At 43.8% G+C, this 24,455-nt stretch overlaps 1 protein-coding gene across 1 annotated transcript in view; it reads right to left on the minus strand.

Annotated features, from left to right (window-relative positions):
- Positions 1-24,455, minus strand: part of FGF12 (fibroblast growth factor 12) — a 224,307-nt gene that overhangs the window by 163,794 nt on the left and 36,058 nt on the right. The window lies entirely within an intron of this gene.

Genomic DNA, 24,455 nt, shown 5'->3' on the forward strand with positions numbered 1-24,455 from the left:
AAATTCAAAATTTGAGGATAAAACACACTGGTTACATCCATATAGTTTAACACAGTCTCAAGCACAGGCACAAGGCTCTGCATGCCTTAAAATGTGAGTTACAGTTTAACCTCTGAACACCCAAGCCATTGAGAGGTCTGTCACACCACATGGTGGGCATAAAACTGACCCAGAGCACCCATGGAAAAGCACCTCCTGGTTGCACTGTGTTCATAGACCCAGACCCCACATATACATGAATAAATTGTGCCAAAATTCTCTTCACACATCCCACCACCCCTTCTCCTCAGGTTCCAGTTTTACTTCATGAGGTTTTCCAGAACATTATCTTTTCCAGTATCTGCTTGTACAACCAACAATTTTCTTACGTTTTCTCATTCAAGAGTGAATTTAAAAGAACAAAAGCTACTCTTTCATAATGCATCATCTTCATGAACAGACCAAACAAGGTCTCAATGAAAAACCACAAGCTTTTATTCATACCCATCAACCTACCAATAAATGCAAAAAGAATAACCACAGAAATAAGGAGCTTACCACTCTTGAAACCTTCCTGAGTGCCTTCCAGAGATGTAGTGTACTCCCTTACACCACTGGTGGTCTTGAAAGCAAAATATAGATTATTTGGTGTGTGAGACAATGGGGATGGCATCTTCAGAAATCAGTGTTCAAAGTGATTAGGAAAGGTGATGGAGCATGACAGCCATGGAGATTTTCTTTCTGCTTCTCAGTGGAGACAGAATTAATTGACTCATCTTAGTATAGTACCACAGTCAGTCCAAAATATTACACCTATAATTGTTTTTTTTAAGCCATATGCTTTACATGCAGAGAAGAGAACGTGGAAATAACACTATGAAAAAAGTTATTCATTTTATGGCCCCAACTCAAACTTTTTTTCCTCCAGCATACGTAAGCATGCAAAGTGGGATCCCAATTTAACCAAGAGCCAACCTTGGCATCAAACTAGTGCTGATACAACCATATGGTTAGAAAGATTTTTCTCTCCCTCTGCTATGTACCACCTCACATCTTATACAGGACGTGTCTTACGACCATTATCAGCAGCAATTATAAAAGGCGTCTGCCTTCAGCAACAAAGAACTGGAACTGGTATGACCAGGCTGCTGGTGCTTCCCGCAGTTCCCCTTGCTCGCTGATGAGAGGGCACCAGCACATGGTAAAGGATTTCCTTCAGCAACATTGCTGCTGGCATGAGGTGCAGGGTAGAGAGGGGTGACAGAGCTGCAAGAGAAGAAGGGGAAAGGGGTGGGGTATTTGGGAGCTGCAGAGGAAAGTGAGCGGGGATTCAGCTACAGGGAAAATATGGGACTGGGGATACAGAGACACTCCATTCTCCTGGCCTGCTCCAGCTGCTGCCCTGTCAGTCTTGTCTGCCCTGCACAGCCAAGGAGAAGTTCCTTGAAGCCAAACCTGCCCAGGTGTCTACAGCACAAAGGTAACCATCAGCACAGAGCCATGGAGCCTCATGCTCACACAAATGTCTCTGACACGCATCCAGGTACAAAAGCACCTCGAAAGCCGAATGGCCATGTCTGCACAGCACTGTGCCAGGCTCTAGCCCTGCTGCTCTTCACAGAGCCACCCCCATAACTGCACCCGAGGCACAGTTACTCTGTGAGCTGGGGAAGTGATCACAGGTGATCCAGGTAACTGAAATTTCATTTCAGGAGAAAGTAAGTGAAGCCACTGCAAATATGATGTTGAATGAGGCCCACAGGTAACACTATGGCCCCAAAATGTCAACTGCCCTGTCCCACACCCACTAGTATGGATCATCACTTCATATGGGCTCACTATAAAGGCTTAACAAGAATCCAGAAAAAACCCAAGCAGGTTACTATTCCTATGGGAAGCTGTTCCAGAATGTTGCTCTTTTCCTCATCACAAACTCTTTTCTAATTTCAAGCCTAAATTCATTAATGTAATCCCAATACAGGCACAATATAAGGCCCACTACTTTGTGCACATAAGCATCAAGACTTGTATATAATTTACATGAGACATGAACACACTGCCATCTGCACACAGAGGAACCACTCACTCCACAGCATTTGTGCACATGTTGCTACCTCTGGGGAAGGAGAGGGTGAGACAGGGACAGCTGTAAGGCCATGCTGGGAAGCTGTTGCTACACGATGGCTCTTTGGTGACTTAGGTAACATAAACTTGATATATCTGATTAAATCTACCAAAGTAGTGGGTGCTAACACGAATTCCTGCTGGCAGGTGCAAACAGCAAACAGGTAGATTAAAGAAAGGTCTCATCCCAAGAGATAGCCCAAAGGCTCCACATCACCTCTGTCACAGTGGTGGGACATGAAGCCTCAGGACTGTCAATGCACCCCTCTGTGCAGCCATAACTAGCCTGAGCTGGAGAAAGTACAACTGTTCTTTCTTTGAATGTTGGGCTCCACAAAGCATGAAGTTTCACGGAAAATTAAAGGGAAACCAGGGTGTCAGTAACTCCTTCCCACATTGCAGAATCTCATTCTCATCTCCACTTTCAAAACCTTAAAAACCTAAACTACAGTCTAGGGAGCATCATCTGCCTTGATTTTCAAGCACAGGACAGAGAACTACCACCAAGTTAGATAAAAAGCAATGGGTTTTTGAGTGGACGCCACAGGCTAAATTAATTGAGCCACAGATTACACAGATAAGTACACAAGGCCAGATCTCACACCAGTAGATTGCACCAGTCGAGTGACCATATCAGCGTCCGGAGGGTGTGTGAATTCAGCTCTGCAATACCAAACCTGGGCAGAGCTCAGAGGGTCAGGCTCCAGACTGTTAGGGACCTGGACACTGGAGTCCCAGGTAAGTTGTTAAGCCTCTGACATCTGCAACACAGTTACACCCTTATGAGGTAAATTTGATAAAGTCTATGAACCTTGCAGAATGAGAGAGATCTACTGCTGCAGAAACAACTCCTCCTCCTCAGGGTTTGTATTGTCAGAGACGGGCCTTTTCATCAACAGGAATTTTAACTGCAATTTTGATTTAGATTAAGTCTTGACCAAATACTTCTGCATACGAAGCAAATACGTACAAATCATAACTTACATACATACCCTAAAATGTGATAATAATACCACATACGTAGTCACACGTGCCACTTTTAAAGGAACACTATTTTTTCCTTATAGATACATTTACTGAATTAGTGGAAGATTTCCATCTGAAGTTTTTGTGCAGGCACTTTTTTCCATCCAACTCCAAAAATTTAACTTATTGTTCAAAAATTATTTTTAAATTACTTGTTACTTTGATAGGGAGCAAGAGTTACAGAAGTGCATCTTCCTCTGGAGATTTTCTCTCCAAATGGATTTCAACAGCGACAAGGAAAATGGTCAGTAAAGGCTCAAGACTACTTTTCCATGGGTGCTGCCCAATTCCCAGTACTTATGCTGGCAGAACTCCTAGGCACAGTAGGACTACAGCATCAAAGCAGATAGAAGATTTAAGGGAGCACAGATTTTTAGGAGGCTCAGGAATTGGTTGCTATTTCACAATGCTAAGCAGAGCGGGGACAAAGGAATGGAGAGATGACAGACCAAGACAAACTTTGGTGCAAAGTGGGACAGACCAATAAGAGCCATCACTAATTGCCATTCCCCAGGTAGGAGCTTGGGCAGTCCTTAGAAACGTCATGAGTGGCTTGAAATTCCTTTATTGATATTTACATTTCCTTCACCCTTGGTGATTCATACAAATAAGAGATTAGAAAAAGGAAGGAAAAGCAGCAATAGCAGGAGGGAAGAGAAGGGTAATTAGCGCTGTGAGGATTGAGAAGATCAGTAGGGTCCTAGTGATGAGGAAAAAGACAAGTGGAAAGAAAGGGACTGACAGGCATTTAGTATTTCTAGCACAGAAAGGCTCTTGCAGCTAGGGATGCTGAAGCGAGACTTGCTTATTATTATGACTATGACAAAGCAGAAAAAAACGGAACACACATTGATTAAAGCAGCAGGCATCTCCCTTGGATGCTGAGACTCAGCAAGGGGCTGTAGCTTCCCAAGGAGGCAAGCATTTAGATTTCAGCTATTCCGAGACATGGACCATATGTTGGGGCCATCTGGAGACTGCTTTATTTGATGGATGTTGGATGCCTCCAAAGGCACCAAGGAAGGAAGCTGAAATGTTGGTAACTGATTGATGCTGAGGGCACTTAACTAAAGATGACCCCACTTCTTCACAATTCACACCTGCTCTACAGGAGAAGCTTAGAAATTGTCTTCCCAGTGGAGATGATAGCTTCTATGGCTTCCTGAGAGCAGTGCCTTCTGATGAAGCATGCAGCCATCATTTAACTGACACAGCTGGTGAATTCAGTGGGGTGGCCCTAGCCGTGCTCTCAGCCAGCAGTCAACAGCTGATCCATGGCACCAGCTGGAGTGTCCCATTCAGCACCAGACCTGAATTGTCACCGCATCATCAAAAGACATGTTGTGTCAATGGATAAAGCAATGCAAAGCAATGGATAATGCAATGATACAAAGGGCCCTCCATGCCTTCAGAAACCACCCTGCTCTTTTCAGGATCTCTGGAGAAGGCTTGCCAGGAAGAGAAGCTCCAGTGGAGCATCATCACGGTGCGATGCAAAAGTGCAGAGGACACCCATGTGGCAACTCCTGGCTGACAGCTCTGCAGCACAGCTCATGAGGCACATTTTTCTTTCAACCTCAGAAGACAGGAAGCCAAGGGCCTGACACGGACAGGACAGGTAGCAAAGAAAAAGGCATGTCCCTATCCAAGCCATAAAAAAGTCCCTATTTTGCAGTTCAAAAAACCAACAGCAACAAACAACAACAACAAAAAACACCACCAAAAAAACCCTCCAAGCTAAAACTAACCAAAAAACAAAAACAAAAACCAGACACTCTTGAAAGCAGGTAGTGTTTTTCTGTGTGAATATACTTCATGTCTAGCAGACACCAAAAGTATTTAAGTTACAAAGATCAGCAGGTAGAAACCCACCTGCCAAACGATAATCAGCCCTTTTCCTGAAAGGTGTGCAGAGAATCAGGTTTTGTCTTGCACGAACAGCAGGTGGAAGAAAGCACAGAGTGCTCTGACTGTCTCTGCACAAGCAGAGAACAAGCAAAAGAGCCCAATAAACACATCTCTAAGCGCAGCTTTCAGAAAGCAGCTCATTAGACAACCCTGCACTTTGTCCCTGCCTGGAAAAAAAAACAGTAAACACTTTCTTCCACAGCATTCAACAACAGAGCTTGAGAAATCATCTGAATACAAATGCTCACTACCCTCAGCATAAGGAGATCTCCATGACTCGCATCCAAGGACAGAGTGTAAAACATGTTGCCACTTTACAGCTCTTCTAACAGTCTCTCACCAACACACTGCACTGTTTTAAGAGTCATGGGGATTATGGTGCAGGAATTGCCAAATTATAACCCCTAGGGCTTGGTGATGTGATGCTGTCCTGCTTTGTGCTCTGCTTCTCAGGGAAAAGAGGAACCCTTTCAGAAGAATCCAAGTGTGGGGCTGTCAGCACCCTCACTGCTGCAGCCTCAGCCTCGAGGACTGTCTGCAGGCTTCACACACCACTTAGGCTGAGGTGCTCACTTTCCCCAGTGTGGCTCCAGAGACAGGGAGCTGTCTAACAAATCCTGATTTCTCTTGTTTGTTGCTGAACAGTGAGGCACAAGTAAGGGCAAATTGAGTCAGGTGATGGAGCTGTGACAATTGACCCTGGCTGAGAGTTGGCTACTGCTCTGGAGTCTTGTAGGGGTAATGTCTCTGGTAAGGACATGGAGACAGGATGACTATTGGGGGATTTTGCCACTTATTGCCTCCCCACAGAGGACCTCGGCTAGCTGTGCAGTGATACTCAACCAGGTGTCTTGGAGCTGGAGGGATTGAACTAAGCACAGGTTACATCTCACTAAATGTCTTCATTAGCTGGCCGCAAAATTATGCCCCCTTAAACATCAGAAGCTAAAAGCAGAACAGGGTAAAGACAGAGAGCCCTTCCAGCCCTCATCCCCATTTGGGCTGCAGCTTGTGCTTTATATTGCCAACTCAGACAAGGACTGGGATTTGGTAAAGTCAAGTGACAAGAAAGTACAGAGGAAGGGTTATAAATATGCATCAGTGTCTCAGGCTGGAGATCAAGGGCAATTTCATGAGAAAATCATTTTAGAATCAAAAAAGGTGGTGGTGAGGGTGTATGTGAATGTGTAAAGCTTCATAATGGCAAGGAAACAATCGATTGGAGGAATGGAGTGCATTGGCTGCCATTGATACAGGAACTTTGGAGGCTTAAATCTCCCTTTGTCCTCTTCAAGTTATAAGCTTTTTGGGATGGAGGCTGTCCTTAGCATGCAGTTGTACACCTGGTAAAATCTCAAAGGAACCTATTGCGGTTACTGACAAACTAGAGCAGTAACACAGGTTTGGATGTAGCTGCATGTCTCCATCGGGCATCCACAGGCCCCTGCTGTGCACAGAAACCAAGAATTCTTCAATAAGTGATTGCTCCAGAGATTCCCAATACTAGTAGTGAAGAAGTATTGATACACTGAAACCTGATGAACATAGATACTTCAAAATAGGAACTTCTTATTCAGGTTTTGAAAAACTGCAACGTAAAATGCACAGCAGGAGTCTTTATGGGATAATTGACTTGAACAGACTTTTGGTTGGTCAGCAGATCAGTGATTTATTTCCCCTTGGCCTAGGAAACAAAGAATCAGCACAAATGGTGTAAAGTGAAAGCATTGCTTAGACCTCACCTACTAACAGAACAGAGAAACATTATTCCACTAGCTAGAAATATTCCACTTGGTGACACTAGTTACCAGGAATCACATCAGATAAACTTTTCAACATTAGCTTACATTTTTGGAAGAGCCAGCCAGACCACTGCAATGCATGGTAGGGAATGCAGAGCAGCCAGTGATGCTGCACTCATTTCCATGGTGCTGGGACTGATAACTTCTCTAGTTCAGCATTATGCACCATGGTGAGTCAGTCTTCAGCTTTATCTTTGCAAGTAGTTTCTGTATACTCAAAAAACAACTAGTTTCGAGGAATGAATGAGGAAAATAAGGCACAAGACAGAGCCCTGCTCAGCCAGGAACTCTCCACACACTATGTTAGCTCAACCGCTCATTAGCATCAAGGTGTAGCGCTCACCTGGCTCAGTGGATTATTGACAGATCTGGGTCTTGGATTTCTTACAAATTCCATTCCCTACCCACACCTTCCTCCAAGTGCTCTGGCAGCACCTGGGCCAGGTGGGACCACACATGTACACAGCAGCAGCTCAAGGAGCGTTGAGGCAGCTGCTGTTTTCCAGACTGAATTATGATCCCTTACTGTCCATGTGAACAATTGACTCTCGAGTACATGTGGCTATTAGCTGGGCCCACACGTTAAAATAAATAGTATCTGTCTCAATTCTGCAATACCTTTTCATCCAGACACTCTACAAACAGTGCATCTGGTCGTCTTCCCATTGTGAGGAGAACCATTAAGTTCAGTAGGTGCAGCATCGAAGTCCATTAAAGCTTACTGTGTACTAGTACAATTGTTGCCATTAGTGGGGAGGTAAACTGAGATACAGAAGGACATTTTCCTCCAAGGTCATACAGTAAATCTACTGCAGAGCAGAAACAGAAATCAGTGCTTCTCATTTCCAGCACAGGCTTTGACCATAATTACAAGTGAGAGATGAAATTTGGCTCCTATTCTAGAGGTTGGGGAAGTTCAGGACCCTGAATCTATTCTTGGCTTTTGCTTCCCTCTTCAACGTGTGACTTTGTGTAGGTCACATTCTGATGCCTGTTCATTTGGAGTGACTGGTCATGCTTAGGTTCCCCATATATGCAAGACATATCCATTAATACAAGGTTAGGCAGTTTGTATGCAAATAAAAGCACTTTGTGCACATGGGGTCTCATTTTGATACTGTCACCTTCTGGTGACAACTAGTTTTTTGTCTGCTGAACCACACCAGAGAGCATTAACAGACGTGTCCCTCACTTAGCAGATATCCTGACAACAGAGATGAGTTGGCAAATCAGGGAAATCTCAAGAACACAAATACTCCTTATCCTCTCACTATGCACTGGAGAACGTGCACACTAATGCAAGGAACAACTTCCCATCCCTGCTCAGCTGACCTGCCCCAAACCACCTCCATCCCTGTGAGAGGCTGCAGACATCAGAGTCCCCCTCAGCCAGGGATCATTCTGGTGTCATCAAGTACTGCTTAAGTAAAAACGCCACTGTTAGAAAACACCAGCTTATCCAAACTAAACTGTTTCAATGGGATTGCTGAGCTTACAGTTTAAACAAAATATAACAGAACAACAGCCATAAAACCTCCCACAAACAAAAAATCCCAAACAAACAAAAAGAAAAACAAACAAACAAGCCTGAAATGGAAACAAACAAACAAAAACTAACAAAACAAAACAACAAAAAAAGGAAGAGGTCTTGCTTCAGTTCCCTCCTGAAGCACTGCCTGTTCAGAGTTCTGCTCTGCCCAGCCTGGAGCAGCACTCAGACGCAACACCGGCACATCCTCTCCTCAGGTTTTTACACAAAAGAGTTTAAAAAATTTCAGCTACAAACAACGTGCACCAAATCCTGACTGTTTCTTTTCTTTTTGCAAGACAGACCTCGTGTTTGCTGGCCAGACGGCAGGTCAGCTCAGCCACTCTGTGTCAGGCAGCACAGCGAGCGTCAGACGCCCGGCAGCGCCGGGGGAGGACAGGTTCAACTGCAGCCACCCTTCTGTGAGACTTGTTCCAAATGCTCGTTAGGTCACACAGGTGTCCTTGGGAGACAATGGTCAATATTAACGCTTATTTCACAGGAGCCTAAACTCACTCTCAGGGAGGATAAGGCAAAATTTGTAGATGTGGATTTGAAGACATAGTTTTTCTTGCCCTACAGTTCCGTAGACACTCATTTTTCCAGCTGACTGCTGCATTTTCATAGCTGCTGAGCAAACTCCAGTTGAAATGAGAGTTTGAAAGGTTCAACACTCTTAAAAGTCAGCATAGGAGAAACCTTGGCCCTGGCAATTTCAGTCAAAATTTTGCCTTTGAACAGCCCTAGAGCTAGGACTTCATTGATAGTCCAGAGTGTAGTTAGGTACTGGAAGAGGTTCTCCAAAGAAGCAGTCACAGCACCAAGCCTGACAGAGTTCAAGTAGCGTTTGGACAACACTCTCTGGCACATGGTGTGACTCCTGGGGATGGACCTGTGCAGGACCAGGACATGGGCTCGATGATCCTTGTGGGTCCCTTCCAACTCAGCATATTCTGTGATTCTGTACTTAGAATTACAACATCCCCCATTAAACCTGCCCAAAGCAGCACAGTGAATGAATAAGGCCAGTGTTGTTATCTGTTTGGGTATTCTACCTAACACAGCCAAGACACAGTCCTGGATCCATTCCTATGAAAGCTGGAGTGAAAAAGCACCCAATCTTCTTTTTAATATTTCTAGTGATGAAGAGTTCATCATAATCCTCAGTATCAGATACTGTTCCCATAGCTAATTAGCTTCGCAGTTAAACCTCAATTTATTTCTTGTCAGAATATGCCCACCTTTCATTTCCAACCACTGGATCTTGCAGCACGTTAAAAACTGCTCTCCATCTAGATACCAGACAGATCAAATCACTGTTCAATTAATCAGATTCCTCCAGCCTCTCATTATAAGCCATGCTTTCTGATTATTCTCATGCTATTCTCTGATTTATCTCTGATATGTTTTTCTCCTCAATATATTTTTCTAATTAGAGGTATCAGAAACTGCCTCAGGTATTTTACAAGAGATTTCATCGGTCCTAATTTCAGAGAAAACATATTCACCTTCCTGCTTCTCCAGCTTTCTGTGCCTGCCCTCGCACAGACAGCATTTGCTATATTCAGTTACCAGCACAGAGCTCCCTGAGCTGGACCTTTGCTGCTGGAGCAGCAATCACACCTCTATCACACCCATACCACAGGCACAATGGATGGGAACACAGAGTGCTCAGATTGTCCTGAGGGCTCTGGTTCACCTGACTAGTGAGTGGCTCTGCACCTTTTCAGACCTTCTGCTTCTCAGAAATAGGCCACCCTCTCTATTCTCTGTGTCCAAATGCCTGCTTTTACAAGTAATAACTTTGGATACCACTTGCTTGTGCTAATTCATGGAACAACTTGATGGTCCTTCAGGAATGATCTGTCCTCATCTTCCTTACCCCTTCTCCAGGCCATTTATCACAGCCATGAGCTGACCTCAGACAGAACCCACTAAAAAGCACCAAGAACTGAACCAACCGTCCTGAATTGCAGTTTGCTACTCTAGAAGCCACATCATGATCCCACTTTTAATTCTGAAGAATGGACTCAATTTCATAGATTAAGCTATTACTTTTCAAGACTGCCATAATAATGATACTTAACATTCCTGGAGCAATTTACATTTTCAAAACACTGCAAAAATGTTAATTAACAGCACGCTTACACCAGCTTCGGAAACCAGTCACCTCAAAACTGCTGCTCTGCTGCTTCATTCACATCCACTCATTCCAGAGGAGTATCAGAAATCATTTAACTCTCATGTTCCTGGTAATCTTTTATTCTACTAATTATTTGAGCTTAATTTAAGGTGCAATAACAAAGTGGAACTAAGGATATTAATACAAGCCTTAATAAATTCATGTAATTCTGGTTGCCTTTTAAATGACCAAAGGAAAACTTGTATTACAAAAATCACAGCCTTCGTTGAATGTATTGCACAGTACTATGTTTAAAAAAAAAAAAGATCATAAATTTAAAGGAGTCTGACTTGTAACTGCATCACAGCATTTCCAAATTTCACTCTATTTTCTCCTTGCACAATTCAGCTACAATAACCTTTGAAACTCACTATAATAGTGCCTTATATTGGAAGAGACTGGCACAAATCCACAAAGGATCATCTATTTATAAGAAAAAAAAATCCAAAGGTACTGGCTGACACATTTTATGAAGAATAACTCTCCTGCTTTAGGGAATAAGCCAAATATTGGAGGTTGGGAAGACACTTTTCTTACAGAAGCATTGATCTGTGGCTGCTTTGTGAGAGGTCTGGTGAGGCATTGGCCCTTGGACACGGACAGAGAGATAATGGACAAAACCAACCATAAATCTCAGCTAGTGTGACAGCTTCCATTAGTTGGCACTTGCCAGGCTCATAGCTGGATCTGAACTTTATAAACACTTTAAGGTATTTGGATCCAAGTGTTTCTGCATTCCTCAGCCTCTGTGGAGGTTGGCAGAGCTAAACAGGCACTTTAAGAAGTGATGGCACAAGAGTTGAAAATGAAATGTCCCCTGCCACAGATCTGGGGAAGGGTTGCCAGTGATTCTCAAAGCCTAATTTCATCTATTGCTGCGAGCAATACACAACAGAAAGCAGCTTATGCAGTGCCCTGCTGAGCATCATCTGTTTACTGTGTATACTGCATTTTTTAAAAAATGTGTGAAAAATGAAAAACTATTTAAGTCCAAATGCTGAATTTGCAGACTCCAGCCTTATGCCAGACAAGATGTTGATCTTTAAGCTTGTCAACCTGAAAGACTCTTACATTTAAAGAAATGGCTTTCTTGCATTAGAGTGAGATGAAGCCCATCTGGAGCAGGTACAGAGCAGGGTCAGCAGGATCAGCCGCCGAAAGGAACTGTGCACGACAAGGACTAAGGCAGCTTGCCCCATTTAAACCCAGCAAAGAAGAATGCAAGAGGGAGTATGATCCTCCCTAAAGCATTTATAGGACAGCATTGGAGCCCAGCACAGATAAATATGGCCAAGAATACACGTAACCTAGAAATTGGAAACGTTTGATTGGCACAAGACAGCTCCAAAACAGTTTCCCAGCAAAAATACAGCTTTTAAGAGGGCACTTGAAGCTCATGAACATGGTGTACAATGAGGTTTTTAGCAATGGGAAGAAGCCAGGCCATCTGGTCAGGGAGGTCTTTGCCCCTCCTTGGCTGGCATAATGCCAGGTTGTGAAGGTGAGGCAGGATTTTAATCAGACCCCTCTCTACAAACATGATTCAGTTTCCCACCTATGGCCCAGCTGCTGTCTAAACATTTTCTCTCTGTTTTGAAACACAAATACCTGGAGGGAAAATCCACGTTGATGTTTCTCTTGAGATAACAGCTGCTCTCTATTAGTGTTTCATACAGATTTACTCTTGCTAAATGCCCACTCAGCTCAGTGAAGGCTTAACAGGAAAAAGAACAAGCAAGGAACTCAGGAATTTGATTAACAGAGGGCTGGAACCAGCTTCAAGAGCCACCACTGGGACTTGTATGCAGGAGTAAACTTTATTTATGTAAAAGCTCATCTGTCCTCAATCCTGTGCAGGAAAATAAAATAGTTTCTGCATCTGTTGGCAGCATTTGCAGACTCCAGACAAAATCCACGCAGCCAGCGGCGAAGCAGCCATGGCTGAGGAAGTCATCTGCAGCAAGAGAGGATGCAACAGCCGTTTGCTACATGAGTGAAGCAAAGACACAGCTATGATACTGTCCCTGTCCGTGGAGCACTTCACCTCTCAGGTCAAATGCTAAAGCACCACTTCAGTCTGCCAACAACTCCCCAGGCAGGAGAGGTTACCAGCTGCATGGTACATGACAGACATCTGGGCACACAGGTGGTTGTATTTTCTACTTAAGTGCCTGCAAGATAAGGGATCTTCCACTTGGAGACAGTTTCATGCTATGAGTATCCTCTGTGCTTCCTCAAGAAACAATTCCAAATGCCTGGATCTCAAAATCCCAGATATCCATTGCAGTTGAACTTGCTGCACAACAGGCTGCACTCGCAGAGAGAATTTAAAACCATTGCGTATCTCTCTCAGAGAAGCCAGATTGGGACAAAACCATATTAACTGAGGACAGTGTGACCTAAGAAAGAAGCTTGTTTGGGACTTGTGCTGAGAAACTAAAGTACCACCTATTAAGTCCAGAGAGAGAGATTTCCCTGAAAAAAATATTCAGGCAACATGTTTTCTTCACAACTAGAGACTTGCTGGTGCTCCTTCCCACCATACAGTCTGTCCCACTTCCCTAGGCAAGTTACTGTATAGACAGAAAACTTACTTTTATGTCACATTTAAGACGACCTAAAGAAAGGACACTTGACCCCAGGCAGTCTAACTTATTCATAAGACACTCCCATACCATGTATCACAGCTATGATTTATTCATAAAGCATTCTTGATTTGACACGTTTCCAGAATACGTTCCACTTAGCTCTGAAATGCCTGTTTATTGGAAATCCATCCATATAATTGTCCTGTACATATATGTGGAAGTCCTGATACTACACTCATTGAGAGATTTGTGGGTTTGCATTAACACCTGCACTGTGGCCTAAAGAGGAGAAGAGAAGCACCACAGGCATGACAAACCTATTGGGTAAGTACCACCAGCACCTGATTTCTCTCACTTGGGGGACATGATGTTTTTCCTCCGTGGGAGACCTGGGACGAGCTCACAATATGGAAGACTGGGAGCAATGGGCTGAGCCACACACTGAAATGCTGTAGGTGGACTACTAGATCAGACCAGTCCTCAACTGAGCTAGTGGTCTAAACATTATATAATTACAGTATTACTTTTACAAAACACGTCTTTATACTATTGCCTTCACTGACCCTTTGCTTTTTCCCATGGTCCTGTGTACATATCATAGCTCTTGATGCTCCAAGAAAAAGTAGGTCAGAGAAGATGGATATACAATGAGAAAAAAGCCTGGGTTTACATTACCCTTGAGTAAATCCTCCATTAAACCATTGAGATTGCCTAAGATGTGCACCATGATGACTCAAGGGCAGTATCTGACCCTGACAAGCCTCTTTGGACACGCTAAGCGTGTCTGTTTGCCTTCCACCCTTCCTCATCCTCAGCAGTGCTGGTGCTTGCTGCTGCCTGCACTGGCACAGAAGGACTGTCTTATGAGCAGTCCCCAAACCTGTGACTGCACAGCCTCTGGTGATTACAGGGTTTTGTGAGACAGAGTTTGAGAAACTCTAAAATACTTTTGTGGTTTTCACGAGCTTGCAACAATTAAAATGAAACAATTAAACAGGAAAATAGATGCCTTCTAGCGTCCTGCTGGAGAGCTAGAATGCAAGTTTCAGGAAAGTTTTCCATCTGTTTCTCCTTTTACCTCTTGCAACACAAAAGTCTCTTTGACTGCATTAGGAATAGATTCTTGCTTCTCCTCCTCCAGCCGTCTTTTCCAAAATGCCCTAGCAGGCAGTACAGGAGCAATGGTAAGTATATTCAGAAACCCCAGTAGATATTTGCAAGAACAATAGGGAAAACTCCACAGATGCCCAGCAGCATCAGGATCTGAGCAGGTGGTCCTGAGCTCAGAGGGAAAACCCTGAAGCTAAGAACATGTGTGCCCTCTGGTTCATCAGTGTGCCCACTGCTCTGCCAACATGATCTAGAAGTGTCACACGTGACATTTAGGAGGATTGTCAGGGCTCAAAAATACTGGTAGGTTATAATGAGTGCGTCACCATAAACCTGCAAACTTCTACCAGTAGCACCAGCAGAAAGATGCTTTTGTCAAGATCAAACTTACATTCAGAGGTGGTGTGGGAAAGAGGACAGGGTCTCTGAACACTGGTATTTTCTTCCAGTAAACCTATGACATGGGCTGAGAGACCTGGAAAAACAATCACCCTTCGTTTCATTAAGTTGTGGATGTTTATCACAGCAATGAGACCTGCCAAGAGCACAGAGAGGACACAGCTGACATTGGCAAAACGCAGCTCCTATCAAGCTCCTTTTTTACCGGGTCAGTAGGAGGCTGGCTCTGCAACACACGGAGCATCCAGCAATCAGTACGAGATGGGATGACAGGTGGGAGAGCAGCAGCTGGTATCACAGAGGTTCCAGCACTCTCAGATCTTTCAGTCCAGAGCCATCACACCACAGCAAAGGATATTCAGCCAACCTCAGTTGCTGTCCCACCTCCTCTTGGATGGGCTCATAGTGCTGGCCCAATGCAGAAGAAAGCCAGGAAGTTAAAGGCCCTTTCATCTTCAACTGCCCAAGCAGCATGGCAGGAACAAGTCATTTATACTGTTTTGAGCCCTTCTGGCTCTTGCCACAGGCTGAGCTTTCTCCACAGTCACCTGAAATCAGGAACCACTACTGAACAAACTGTCCATCTCAACTGAGTTATGGTTTCACCTGTCAAGGACAGGACTAAGGAACCCAAACACCACCAAACACATTCTGAATCACCAAGGCCAAGGGGAGCAAATAATTATTATATTTTACATATCACAGTGCCTTGGCATGGCCTCATGAGGGGTCAGCCAGAGACTTTTATGCTATATTTGTTTCTGTCCTTCTCCAGAAAAAAAAAATCCTTAAAATGATTAGTTGTCCTCAGCGGTAATTAATTATCCCCAAGTAGTGAACTGAAATGACAGCGATATTTCTACTTGAATCCTCAGGGGGAAATCGTGTTGTCTTGCTATGCTCTCTAAACCTGACATAAAGTTAAAAATAGGAAGTTTAATATGCAGTCTGCAGGACTTTTTCTGCCTGTAAGGCAATCCCAAGGGATGTCTCAGTTCAACTGCAAGCTCACAAAGTCCCACTGTCCTAGAGAAGGCAGTGACATTTATTTCCCTCTTATGCAGCTCGGGCTCAGTGAAACACTAGCAAGAACCAAAGAACTTGTCAATTAATACAACTGAAGATAAGTTTCAGCAAAAGCTTTTAAACGTGTAAGTCACCCCTGAAGAAGCCTGCTGTGATAGAGACAGTATGAAGAAAACTAGAGATTTTGGCTTCCAGTCACTGGGAGCAGATGTCATACCTACAGAGGAGTGGGATCTTAGGGGGCAAGGACAAACACAAATTCATGTTTCTGCTATTAAATAGCCTTGCTGGGTTTGAAGCTGTAACTTGGGGAGCAAATCAGATTTGTCTTAAGATGATTTTCCAGTTTAGGTTTCTGGTCTTGATATAGGTCCATACTCGTTACCTTTCCCACACAGATAAAAAAACCAGGATTATGGAACACAGATTTTGGTTAATTCATATCAGTTCTTCATTCAAAGTTAAAAGTTGTTACAAGCTCATTTTAACAACTTTTTTTTTTTTGTAAAAGAAATTCTAAAATCTCCTATTTTCCTCTGTTTCATTAATAAAGCAATATCTTGGAGTAAGAACAGGAAAATTCCCAAAGGATTAGTCTAATTTCTCTCCCTCCTGAACTGACAGCGCATTTCCCTAGCACAATTGTAATGAGAAAGCAAGCAAGCCTTCACTCAGCATTAAATCCCAGTGTGCTGTAAAAGCCGAGCTGGTTGTCAGGTGCTCTTTAAAGTACTGGGAGTTTGTTTAGGCAAGATCTATTTTCAGAAAAGAGGAAAACAACTCTTTTTCTAGATCATCTTCAGTAACAGCACCTCTGTCTCCTTTGTGTTTGCACAGCTCTGCCAGAGAAACTCAACCACTGCCCTGGGCAGGTTCCCCGGGGCGTAGATCAACGGCACCAGCACCTCCAGCTCCTCCTGGGAGGCTAGTTCAGGCCTGGCAGGGTTTGTCACAGCTGTCATGACTTTTGGCCTGACTTAGCAGGTCCAGGAAAATCTGACCTGTCTGCCAGACCTCCTGCAGCGATGCACTGGTTTAATAAGCCCTTCCAGAACATGGAACAAAAAGAAACACAATGCAAAAACACCCAGCCGAGGTTTGGAAACAGAAATCCCTCTAGCAGCTAGGGGGTTTTATTTTGTTTGGAGGGTTTTCTGTTGTTTGTTTGTAGGTTTTTTCTATTATTTACAGTATCCTACATTCCCATTACTCTCAATCAGAGCATAACAGTTCTTTAGGGCACTTATAGAAATTGTTTCCATATCTGCGTAAGCTTAGACCTGTAGCCATTCCAGGTAAAAATTCTCTCAACTCCTTTAAGCAAAAGGTCTCCCTGGCACCGACATGAGATAGTATGAGTAGTGCATCTACAACAGCACTACTCTGTCTGAGTGAAAAAGCATTGCCACGCTTTTTGCTCCTAACACAGTTGCCTCTACAGAGTCTGGTTAAAAGCTTGACTATAATGCCAGGCTTTGAGCAGGCTTGGTTTAAGCCACAGCACACAGTTTACAATGTTTCTTTCCCTGGGAGGATGGGACCCCAGCCCAGCCGCAGCACCCTGTGTGAGAGCATCCAGCAACGTGCTGTCCCATATGCCGCTTCCCATGGGCGTGTTGGAGCTGCTCCAATGCCACGGCAGAGCTGCCTGCCCACCTCCAGCCCAACACGTGCCTCAGTCACGGTGCAAGCACAAACACACCATTATGCAACAGCAAAACTGACCACAATGGAGCCACTGCAAAGCACCAACCCCCACCCATGTTCAAGTGCACCCCCTTCCCTTTCCCCTCAGCTTCCAGCCCCCAGATGCATTATCCAGGAAGCCTGCAAGACAAGGTGGCTGCAGCTCCTCTGAGCAGAAGCTGAATCCTCCTGCACACTTCAATCAAAGGCCCTTTCTCTACCTTGTTCTGCCCTGTCCTCTGCATTAGCCCCTTTCTGGAAACATGAGGTTACAGACTTTACCATGTTTGCAGGTTTGGTTTTTTGGCCCCTAAAATGAAACCAGTGCTGGGAGACAAGCTTTCTGGTGAGCTTCACTGCCTGCTATATGATAAATGAACTGTCTGTGAATCCCCCAACCTTGATTCATGGGAAAACAGCACCATGCTCACAGCAATGGCTCTCTTGAATTTGTTTAATGAGCTGATGTGTAAAAAAACTTTTGTGCCCACAGATGAGAAATAAATCTTTTACTAATCAAAAAGTGTACAGCTCCCCCAAGTTGATTTTTTTCTTTTTTAACACATGTTTTTTCCAGGGCCACCATACTACTAAAACCCTTGCAAATGGCAAGTAAGGTTTTTTTGTTTCAATTCATGTTAAGGCAGAAAACATAAGAGCAAAAGAGAGGGAAAAGATCAATTTTGCACAAGGAAGTGGTTTGTGTTGTGCTTAAATCGCTCTGCTTGTGGTACAAACACCAGGCTAGTGCAGAATCTGTATTTTAGTGCAAATGACACTTTGCTCTTCTATGCAAGTGATTCAAGCTACACAGCACAAATGCTAATAAATACACAGGGACACCTTTTGAGAGGTGGCATCGTGTAACCGAGGCCGAGAGACGTGTGTTCCAGATTTAGACACTCAGCACCTTGACCACATGCAGCTTGGAAACCTCAGGGAAGAAAAAAAAGAAAAAAGAAAAATCAAATTCCAGCTCAGATTTCAGAGCCCCAAAGTCCCTACATCTGGTGCTGGAAGTGCCTTGCATTCACAGACTTTTGCAGAGAGAATTACAACAAATCTCTTACACAGCTCAAATCAGGAGCTACTTTTGAAAACCTGGCTGCAAGACACTCATTGCAGGTCACTGCTCACACTGGAGCTCAGCAGAATTAAATCCTTGAACCAGCCAGAAGCTGCTGTTGTCCCTCATAAGCACAGCGGCAGCACTGCATCATTTACTACAGATTTCCTGCAGCCACTGCCAAATATGGCACTTTGGGGACATTTATTTTAAGTGTCATTGTTTTCTGTGCATTAACATATGCTCCAGTCAAACCCTTTATTCATCATTGCCAGAAATGATGAGCCTTGTTATAGCCCAAATTAAAGAGTCTTAAAAGCACTGCCTAATTTATAATCAGGAGAAGAAAAACAGATTTTAATAAATAAAAGGAACCTGAAACCAGTCAAAATCACATTCCTGATAAGCATAACAGACATGGTTTTCTTCAAGAAACACCAAGTCCCTCAGGGACTGAGCCAAGCAGCTAAGATGGGACATGGACAGGTCCTACTGCCAGCTCTCCTAAGAAGGGACATGAGGTTCCCTTGGATTCAAGGGCGTCCTCACCATTCCTCAGGTCAGCAAGCTTTATCAAGCCCTCTTTTCTTGAGGGCAAATGATCTTGCTGATCTTTGTATGGCAATAAATCCTCAATAGAGACAATACAATTTTAAATCACTATCACTAGCCTGAAGCATCCAAGCATACAGACAATCAAAGTTATTTTATGAGTTAGACTAAAATTATCAGAGAAAACTGAGGCACAGGATATCCCCCCTTTCCCAGAGCAGCCCCAAACATTTTTAAGTTCAACAACATGAAGTCTTCCCGCAGAACTCAGATTCACAAGACCCAAGTGCCTCATCTCAGGTCAGTTGGCAAAGTTCATTGAAGGCCCCGGGAATCATCACCCTGAGTGACAGGGCCAAGTTATGCATAGGATTCCATTTGCATGCACATGAAAAGCCCCGTGAACCACCACAGCTAATGTCAGCCTAAGAGAAGGAAATCTAGTTAATAGCACATTAAGAAGTTAAATTCCATTATTAATTAAAATATCTCCAGCAGAGCAATTATGCAGCACCCTTAGAGAAAGCTGCCAGGACAGAGCACTAGCAGGAGCAGAGCTGGCAATAGGATGTTTGTATATGGACTAGCTGAATCACTGCCACCCTGTGCCTCCTGTAACCTCCATAGGTAGAAAATATGATTGCAAACATTACTTGTGTAGCTAAGTACTGATCTACAGCAGCAGGCTAATAAAGGGCTGGAGTGGGAGGGAGAGAAAGAGACATTTGGAGCTTACAGAATTCAAATTCTCCACTCTGGGGGGATGTGGGATAAATACACCAATTCCGCACAGAAGTCTTAAGTGCTGAGAAGGCAAAACTCCCCAGTAGAGGCTGAAAAAAACACTTTGGAGTTAATTAATATCCAAAAGTCAAAGCTTGCCTGACAGCATGAGCTGGAGGAGATGGCACAGCCCCCCCCGAGGTAAGGCAGCACTGCACAGCGGCTCCACTACCTCCCGCCTCGTGCACTGGAGCAGTGTACACATGGAAATCCTAAGCAATTCCTTATTCAATATTCCTCTTTCACGGACAAAAGGGAGACAGTGGGCATATCTAGCTGAACATTTAAACAGTACTTTGTGTGTTCATTTCACAATGAAATGTTTTTAGAACTATTGCCATACTTCAGCAGGAATGAACACTTTCCACTGGTGACACCATGTGTTGCCCCACTTTCTTCCATCTTTCTTGGGTGTCCAGGCAAAACCAAAGTCTCCATCTTCAGGTGCTAAAAACACAAATTCCCATTATGGGACTAGAAGAAAACCATCACTTTTTCATGTGGGACAATAACATATCAAGAAATAACTGGCATCAAGTAGTTGTTACAAAACCACTCTCAGTGAGTTATAGTAAAAGCTGGCTTTGCAGTTGTTTGATTTTTACACTAATAAACAAATTAAAGTTTATTTCTATCATCTTTAACATCCATAGTGGCAGGCAGCTGAGGAAGCACTTGAGTTTTCCATGCATCAGCTTACAGGCATGTATGCAGTTTTTATGGCTAAGCATTATGTCTCCTACTGTTACTTGTGATCCAGACCAGCTTTGTGTTTTCCCTCCCTCAATGTAAGAGTCTAGCTTTAAGGAGTTTTTGTCAAGCAGGTTGTGAACAAAATTGAAATAACCACAGCAAATTAATTGGCAGAGACAGAAAAGCTCCCTGGGGTGCTACAAAATGATGAAGAGACTACAAAGCTTCCTAGAGGACAATAAAGATGTGCCTACACATACATGACCAGGTATCCTGGTATCTGCCTTGTATCCTATAAAGGTGCTTGTGAAAGCTGCAGTTCTAAAGGTTTTCAGTCTGACCTTTAGCACAAGTGCAAAATGAAGAGATGTGCACAGAGAAACCTGCCAATCAGAGGGAGAACCATCACCATCCTGCTTCGGATCATGACTCCCATTGTGCAGCAGCCCTTGCAGTCACCTGGCACCCACTTTGCTGACGTGCAACCAATGGTCTCTGACCCAGCAATGTTTCCCTGAAATGGTAACAACATCAGGAAGGTGCAACTGGGGGGATTCAGGTCTCTGCTTCTTTCAAGATGACCCCTGAAATGCTGAGCTCGTGATGTTATTAGCATCAGCAAGCAAGGAAGCCAGCCAAGAGTGTTTTATCTTTCCATCAGCAACTGAAGTGGGCCAGCATTCAACAGCACACTGTGCCAATATTTCTTCGAACACCAAACAGATACGCATCTTTCAAACTCAGGCTGCAGAGTGAACGAGCTGAATGCTGCAGCTTCTAAATTTCAACTTCAAGTGCTGCTCAAGGCAGTAACAAGATATTGCCTCTACATTACATTCACAGATAAAGCTTTCCTACGCTGAGCCGGTTTTCATCATTGAGATGATCAGAAAAGGCTACTCAAGTCAAATTCAGACAGATTAAGACAGAGCCTGAACCTGCCCAAGTCTCTCTGCAATGGTTCAACCCAAATGAACACGCATCAGGACAGTCCCAAATACATGCAGCGTTTACAATTTGGAGAGACAAAAGCACTGCTTCAGAGGGCTAATCTGCTCTTCAGAACAAAATATCCAAAAAAGAAACAAGAAATCTTCATATAAATAGATGAAATTGGTATTTTTGGGTTCTCTTTCAACCCATGGGATGGCAGAGGACATGGAAAGAACTCCTTTAGGTATGTGAGTGCACCAGCAAAACCAGAACCATCTTTTCACCAACAGACTGATCTAGATGGTGCTTCTGCTGAGCAATTCAATGCACAGACCCCAACCCCATCCACATGTGGTCCCTGGGCAGCTGTGCAAGTGCAGAGAGGACATCCTCTGGGTCTAGAACTTATCTCCCATAGTTGTAAGGTCTTCAAACTGATTGGCAGGCTGTATATACAGCTCTACAACACCTGGCATTAATTCTACTGGTAACACACTCCTTGCAAAAACCCTTACATATTTACCGGCCTGGAGCAAGGCAGATCCTGAGCAGCACTCCAGCACCTGAAATGGGAGATATTCCCACTGCAGCCATCAAGGACACAGATGTCCTCTGCCTGGCAGCTTTCATCAGCCTAAGCAGAGGGGCAGCATTTTGCACGCACACCAAATGAGAAGCAGCAGAGTCCTCCATTGGTTACATGCTCCAAGAATTCCATTGAGGCAGCCCTCAGGCACTGCACACTTTCAGCCACACTGAGCTTTAAACCTTTAAACACACATCAGAAGTGCTGGTGCTCAGAGGCTACAGTCCATATATCATGCACTAAATGACTAGTACCCTTTGTCTCAACAGAACTGGCATTTTATACTGTAAGAGCAGGTAATGCAAGTCTTTTTGAGTGTTTGTAGTCTGCAATAAAGGTCCATGTCTATGAACTCAAGATTCTGAACAAAATATAGCATAATCACCCTGTCCATTCCCAAAAAAACCCGAAGTGATTTTCATTTCTGCAAAAAGTATTGAAAGCTGTTCATTTGGGAGAGTTAATTTGTTTAGAAAGGCTGCTTTTAGCTTTCTTGGACTTCTCAGCTACAGTACGTTTTTCTTTAATTAGTTTAGTTCAACCAGCAAAGAGCAGGAGTTGAGCAACAAGGGTCTGCACATAAAAGCATTTGAAACTGCTGGCTAGCTAATACAGACTAAATATACACTGCAATCTGCCTGTCAGACTTATTAGAAAGCAGCATTGTGTTCTGTATACTATACCACTATTACTGTATTTTCCAGGTAGTGATCTCATATGGGTAAATGAGGCTGCTAGGTTCGGTTCATTAGCATCTTTTCTGCAGCCTCCAGCATTTAAATTAGAGATTCTCCTGGACCATATGAAGGAACAAGTGTTTATTTATGTGTTTTACTAGCTTGCCAACACAGGCACCTCTGCATCCCGCAGTCCTGCCTCTGCTGGGACTAGTGGAGGCTACAGAAACAAGTACCTGAGAACTGAGTAGCTCCTGACAGAGCTGGGATTCAATCCCTATTGTTTAGTGTCAGGAGATACCCTGATACAACACCTGAAGTAGACCAAAGTGAATACAAAGTATTTTTTGGGTGCAAGTTGCTAGTACAGCTCCTGCTGCCCATGCCCAGAGTCCATGTCAGTCAACAGTGCAGGACTACAGGGAATCCCCCTGAGGAGGACAGGGTTGTGATGCTCAGGGCTGACACTACCTTTCTAGCCCCCTGAACCACCAGCCTCCCTTCAGCATCAAAACTTGGTTATTCCTGCCAATACCTAAAACCCTGCACAGCCAACAGCATGAGGTGAGAGACAGGGAGCAGAGGGCTGTGTGCTCAGCACAGAGATCAGCTGCTCTGAAATACTGCAGGCAAACTCAGAGCAAATAAAGGGGCAAGGAAAAATGGTTGCATCTCGTCTGATGGCTTGGCTGGCAGCCAAGGGAGAAAAGAGGAAACATCCTTCTGTTCAGGCCTTGTCCCCATCTCCAAGACTTCCTCCACACTGAGCCATTCACACTTGTACGAAGCAGCAACACTGAAGTCAGTGATAGGACTGGGTAGGGAGAAGGGTCATACTTTGTGACAGGATATGACATGATGCAAACCCCCATCTATGTGAGATCAAAAAGGCTGCTGGTGGCAACAGGAACATGGGCATATGGAACAATCCAGCTTCTAGAATGACTTATTAGACAAAAATTATTTTAAAGGCTGTTTTAAATTCAGTGCTTAACTCCCTTCTGCTCAGTTACTGAGGCAGTTAGTTGACTATATCACTACATTAGAAAACAGAATTCCTTTCACATACAGAACATGTAAAATAGTGCTAGTTGTGACTGAGTAAGCCCCTTCTATGATGTCTTTTAAAAGGCAATATATTTTTGGGTAAGTAGCTAGTGTATTCCCAAGGAAAGTTTCTTTCACCAGTGTTCACCCTGGCATCAGCTAATTACAGAAGTACTGCAGCTACCTGTGGTGTCATGGTAATTGTAGCTGGTGTGCACAAAGCTCAAAGAGGCCATGAAACTGCTTCTCACTACCACTTCACAGAAAGTGCTTCTGCTTCTCAGAGCACTATAGTTATTTGCACCTTCACAGCTTCACAATTTATTGGTCATTTCAGAGTCATGGAAATCCAGGGAGAGATGAAGTGAGGCAGGCATGAAAGACTCAGGAGAACTCCCCTTACCCAGAGGGGTTTCACTTCTGTTTGGATAGAACACTAAGTCATCTCTCAAACTCCACCAGACTCCAATAGAGCTGGGCTGCAAATTTCAGGCAAATCAGTTGGTCTTTAATTCTAAAAAAAAAAAAATGCCTTAAATAGCCAGAGGACCCCTAAATTCAAAGTTTTGAGCTTTAGAAACAACTTTGGGGGCTGGGGAGGGAGGTTCTGTACGGCACGTCCACAGACAATAATTAAACATTTAATTTCCCAATCATGCTTTTGATCTGGTGAAGAGTGTTCTGGGTGAAAAGCACCATCAAACCTACAGATGCAAAATAAAACCTGCTTAGCATGGGGAGTAGCTCTTCAATTTCTGTC

The sequence above is a fragment of the Chiroxiphia lanceolata genome, chromosome 10 (assembly GCF_009829145.1).
Source record: "Chiroxiphia lanceolata isolate bChiLan1 chromosome 10, bChiLan1.pri, whole genome shotgun sequence".
Taxonomy (NCBI): domain Eukaryota; kingdom Metazoa; phylum Chordata; class Aves; order Passeriformes; family Pipridae; genus Chiroxiphia; species Chiroxiphia lanceolata.